Raw genomic sequence first — 6661 nt, forward strand, 5'->3', positions numbered from 1 at the left:
CCAAATGATAGTTAATTATTAAGCTTCATCCTTTTTAATTCAAATGGTGAAATTTTATTGGTAACACCTCCGTTGAAATATAAACTTAAGTATCCCCACCGAATAAATATAGCCTCCATCTTTTTCTATTCCCGATGAACCTAAAAAGATAAATAGTTCATTAGATAGAGATAGAAATAGAGATACTTTAACTTAAGGAATAAGTTATTAGTAATATGTAGTTATCTACTAGCTAGCATGTTTATTTATTTATTTGGTTTAATAAACCAGCAAACGATGTCTCCTAGTTGTCAATTACTTGTATAATTTCCAAAATAGTATTTTGACAATTATGTTATATAAAATTCATTGTTACTATATGCAAGTGTAACTCTAAAGAGACATTTATTTTTTGAGTAATGATACAGCCACAAACTCTTGTACAAACTTATTTTGTACAAACTGATGTGGCATGATAAGATTGGTTGAATTAAATATCACTTGGCCCACATGATTTATTTTTATTAATTTATATTTTCATTCAACCAATGAATTAATGCCACGTCAGTTTGTACAAAATAAGTTTATACAAGAGTTTGTGGCTGTATCATTACTCTTATTTTTTTATCTGAAATTTGAATAGATCTAAATTATTCTAAATTTTGAATAGAGCTAGATATCTGAATATGAATGATGTATTTATTTTTTTTGTCTGAATCGCCAAAAATAAATATTAAGTTGTTTGTTTTTTAACTTAAAAAATCTGAAAAATAGTTTTTTTACATTGTGCCCTTACAAATTATAAATGTTAAACAAATATTAAACACGTCAAAGAACATAAATAAGATATTATATTATCATAAATCAAGTTCAATTAGATATACAACTCTTTAATATTTTAAATTAGTATATATTAGTCAATTTTATTATAGTTTCATGATGTTCTTATATGAAAAATATTCATAAAAATTTATGAAGATAAATAATAATAATTTGAAGAAAATAAAAAGATAAAAATAATAATAGTATACTAATGTGTTATCACTAGTTATAGAGATTGGTAATAATGCTAATTATTAAATTTTGTTTGAGTAAAGATGAAAATTAATTAATTAGAAAAAAGATATTTTAGAGTATTTTTTAATGATATCATTCAGACTTTTTAGATTAAGTAAAAAGCTAAAATCATTGGCTTAATAATTTAATGAATTAATGATTGAAATTTTGTATTAAGTTGAAAAAAAATAGACTTAACAACTTAACTAATTAAAATTAAGTTAATTAAATTATTAAGGAAAAAAAAAGACCTGACTACATTTCAACAAATTTTGGGTATAATCCAAATGTGGAGGCTGTTCCAATCCGGGAGTCCCGGATTGGAACAACACTCTATTAATTTTTTTGATTCGACTGCACATGATAGAGCCCATCATGTGCAGCCACAGGTGGCCTTTGAATCCAAAGGCCACCAGCCTCCCTCTCGGGCATTGTTCCATTCCGGATTGGAACAGCACTCATCCAAATGTTGACCAACATGTAAAATCATTTAATTTTAAGTGAAATGAACTGACATTTGAAACCATATGTCTCATCAAACTACACAAAATTATTTCTTTACAATTAATTTAAAGAAAAATGATACTTACCCCTTTAAGATTTAAGAAAATAGTAATGAAGACCTAAGCTTTTAATAAGAGTTCAAAAAAATTGAATTCAATATTTTATAATAAATAGAAATACAACATTAAAATAAATGTGATAATATGTAAATTTTAAAATAATTTCAATATTTAAAAAGTATTTTTATATTTTACAATCTATTAGACATATTTTATTATATTAAAGTAATTTTTAATAATAAATAAAAATATAATATTCAAAATAATTCAAAAATAAATAAATTAGCATTTAAATTGTTTTGAGTGTTTTGTAAAAAATAATTCTAATATTATTAATAGTAAGATATTTTGTTATGCTATATTATTAATGTTTGTTGATGCCTAAAGTATTACTTTTTACTAATTTGACAGTAAATTTAGTATGAGTTGATTTTGAGATATGCAATAAGCTCAGAATCCAGATGTCTTTGATTTAATTAACTGACTCAAATTACATGTACGATGTACATGTAATTTGAGGATAATTGTGCATGTGCGAAATCAATTTGGCTGAAAGGTTGTGTCAATTAAGCTTCATATATAGTAACAAAAACAATAATAATATTTCTGTCTTTGGAGTATAACAGGGGTTTGGAGATTATATTTAATTGCAAAGGGGCTTCTGAAAATCTTTAGGATAAATAAAAAAAATAGCATTAAAGCAAAAACAATCTGATGATTACGCAATCAAATTTTACCTAATTAAGGGTGCAATTGCAAAAGAGACCGATAAGCTTAGGTCACTTCACCTAACATATTCTTTTGACATTGTCTAGGAACATGTAATTTATGTTAAAAAAAAAGGATTATTTCTACCCAGTCTCCAAATGTTTCGACACTTTCCACCGTGCCTTCAAATGTTTCAACAACCTCCACCCGCATCTATTTTCGTTAATTTGACCTTTATTTTTAACGGATTTGTTTGAAATTTAAGTAAATGTCAGAAATGTCCCTTATCTTGAATTGGAGAAGAATAAAATGACATAAAATGCTAATCCAATAATTGATATTTATATTAAAAAGGAAAAAGGACAAACACACCCTCAATGTTTAGGCAAAGGAACAAAAACTCCCCTAACGTTTCAAAAAAGACATTTACACCTCAATTTATTATAATTTTACCATTATACCCTTCTAGCATATAAAAAAATTAGATTATCCAATTTGTCTATATATTGTTAATAAAATTATAAATAGACAAATTGGATATTATAAAAAAATATATAAATATACCCTCATTGCCCAATTCCTCTATTTAAATTTTTATCAATAATCAATTTTTAAAAAAGACATCTATACACCTAAAAAAATTGTAAATAAATTATAATTTTAAAAATAAAATTGGTTATTAATAACCAATTTTATTTAAACTTTAAACTTGTATATTTAACAATTCTCCACATGTCAATCATTTAAACTTGTACATTTATAACCAAATTTCTATGTTATTTATTATGGTATTAATAACAAATTTTAATTTTAAAATTACAATTTATTTACAATTTTTTTAAGTGTGTAGATATCTTTTTTGAAAATTGGTTATTGATAAAAATTTAAATAGAGGAATGAGGCAATGAGGGTATATTTATAATTTTATTAACAATATATAGACAAATTAGATAATCTAATTTTTTTTTTTATATGCTAGAAGGGTATAATGATAAAATTATAATAAATTGGAGTGTAAATGTCTTTTTTAAAACGTTAGGGGAGTTTTTGTCCCTTTACCCAAATGTTGGGGGGTGTGTTTGTCCTTTTCCCTATTAAAAATTCTTAATTAAAGGTAATTGCATAATAATTCCATCAATTAACTTATCAAATAAATTTAATTTATCATCATCAAATAATATTTAGGACATGAACTTCTAAATTTACCCTTTGACTATTAGAATAAATGGTCAAATTAACGGATTTAGGTGTGGGGTGAAAATTATTGAAACATTTAGGGGCGTAATAGAAAATATTGAAATATTTGGAGATATGGCGGAATTAACCCAAAAAAGTAAACTCTAATAATAAAAAAAAAAGTTAGATACATAATGGACAATTAGGTTAGGACTCTTGGTGAAACTAAAGAGTATAGAAGTCTTATTCTCGAGGTGAAGAGTTTAAGTCTCGTTATTCACTGTGAGAATATATTTCTCTTAATTTAGAGGTCTCAGTAATTTTTTTTTAATTGTAATATTAATAGAGATAAGACTATTTAAATCCACCAAAATACTCATTATTCTCACTTTTTAATAAAAAATTTTATTACTAAAATATCTATTAAATAAATTATTATTATTATATACAAGTAAATGATTAGATAAAACAATTATATTTTTTTCTCTTATCTGCAAATGAAAATTGGATTTGTTTCAATTTGTCGTACTTATCTTTCTTCAAAAATTTTACCCATTTATTGAATTTGTCTTCCTCATCTACACTTCTGTTATTAAAATGAAGATTTACGGTATTTGTTTAATAATTTTGGCCAAAGTTTACGGTTGGTAATGTTCCTCTTAATTTCATTCAATAATTTATTACTGCAAATTTCTTTGATTCAGCAATAAATTGCTCTCTCCTCTATTATGAGTCCTACATATGAAAATAAAGGAGTTCATGCGAAAATTGGCAAACTGTGGAGTATTTGACTTTTATTATTTAGTGTATATTGTATAATAGCAAATTTATCTGTTTTGGTTTCTATAATCTCACATGCATTTTGAAATAATTTTTGAAATTACGTCTAAAATTCAAGGGAAAAAAAGTACTGCAAAACAAAAATGGAGAATTTAGATATAAAATAATGATGGATAAAATGCAAGAGAGTGGGGAGAGAAGAGATGGATAAAGGGCTCAAATTATGAAAATTTAGATTAAGAGTATTTTCGATGTTAAATGGGATTATTAAATAAACCTTTGAATTTTGAATATTCATTGTATGTTTACTAAATAAATGGGTATCTTAAGTATTTTAGTAGATTCAAATAGTCTCGTCCAATTGATAAAGTGATATTGTAATCTTTTTTTTAAAGACATATATGACCCTTTTATGAGACTTAGATCCAACTTAGAATTGATGTTGATACTTCGAAAATAATTTTTTTAATTTTTTTTATAAAAGTGTTATTTCATAATTTTTGGACAACAACATTTAAAACCATTAGGGGCTACATTTTTAAACCCAACTTATATAAAAACCCAGGGGATACTTAATTACACTTTTAGAGTTTCTAATATTACCTTATTCTTTTGAATGAAAAAGAAAATTATGCCATATCTTTCATAAACTATACTTGATAAATCATAGCCCTAATATATTAGCATCTTACGAATACCATAATTACTAACAATCACATAATTACATGTATCCGAGTTTTTCAATTTTATCTTCAAAATATCTATCATTGAGTTTTGGATAATTTAAATTTAAACTTATGTTTGTGATTATCATTACAAAATTAAAAAAAAATAATGATAAATTACCAAACACATAGACTTTATTATCAAAAACTTTGATCTCTATTCACAACACATTTTACTAAACTCTTTGCTAGTAATTATCATAAAAGTAAAATTTACTGTAGGATTTAAGGTGCGTTTGGGATTGAGGTTGGACAACTGTAGCTTTTAAGATACATCACTAAAGTGTTTTTGGTAAACACTATTTGCTGTAGTTTAAAAGATATATTAATATGATTTTTCACTTATATAATAAAAAATCTATTATATCTTTAATAATTTTATCAAAATTATTATTTAAAATCTATATTTACTACATATTATTAATTTTTATTTCATAATCACAACTTTTTTTTTTCCACAGCAGCTATACCTTAAAAGTTACAACACCTCAATCCCAAACGCACATTTACTGTATTAAACTTACACATCATTATTATTTAAATTAAGGTCTAACACTTTACAACAAAATGACAGAATTTACATAATCACAATCAAGGCACTAGTTGCAAATATTGAAGTCTTATACCTAAAAAATAATAATAGTAATAATATTATAATAAAAACGCGCGCGCGCGTTGTGTGCATATGCATGAAAAAAGAGAACAAAATAAATTATGAGAATAAACTAAAGTTGAATGACTTTGTTTGTGGGCTGTGGCGCCTCCAAAGTTGTAAATTTCTGCCACATTACATGTCTTGTAATTTCAACATTATTTTTCTCGTTAGCTAATGATGAACTGACAACTAATTGAACCGACCATTTTGCTTTATGCCTGATGACCCTCATGACAACCCACCACCATACACAGGGGCCCCCCCCCCCCCCCCCTTTTTTTTTTTTTAATCATTGATTGCAATTGCTCAATTCGTCTTTTATATATTTTTATTTTGTTTTTTATTATTACATATAATTCTATTAAAATTGCAGTTAAAAATTTATTCGTACCAGTCTTGATCAACAAAACAGTGATGAGCACAAATTAAAAATGGACTCTAAAATCAGAAAACATTACTCCAAAGAAAGAATAAATATACCAACATTTTGTATTATGCAAATAGGATTAAAATATTGATAACATTAGCAAACTAACAAGTGACAAATATTTATGTATCCTTTTTGGTTGTTCATGCATGTACTTCTACTAACAACTAAAATTAATCGCTCACACTTGATAGGCCCCATAATATCATCATCTAAAGTCAACTAAGATATGAACTTGTAGTGGCCTTTTATTTAAATCGGGTGGCTGCAGAAACTTTTCTTTTGATTTTTCTAGACAATTTTTGGAGTTCACAATATGAAACTTTATAATAAAATTGGAACAAATTAGTTCAAAAACCCCACACCTTCAATGGTAAATGCAAAAATCAAAAAAAAAAAAAAATGGTTGACTTTAAGCGATGATCAATCAAATCTGTGCTGGGGTTGGATTGGAGCTGCTGTCTTAATTTCTTGCCGATACTTTTTCTCTTCAAATTATGTCCATGAAAATTGTATCATTTGCTAGTGCAATAATTTAAATTGCAATAACTTTCATGCTACTTTGATTTTAGAAGTTTTAGAGTGTTTTCTT

Source organism: Citrus clementina, unplaced genomic scaffold, assembly GCF_000493195.1.
Source record: "Citrus clementina cultivar Clemenules unplaced genomic scaffold, Citrus_clementina_v1.0 scaffold_2, whole genome shotgun sequence".
In the NCBI taxonomy this organism is placed as follows: Eukaryota; Viridiplantae; Streptophyta; class Magnoliopsida; order Sapindales; family Rutaceae; genus Citrus; species Citrus x clementina.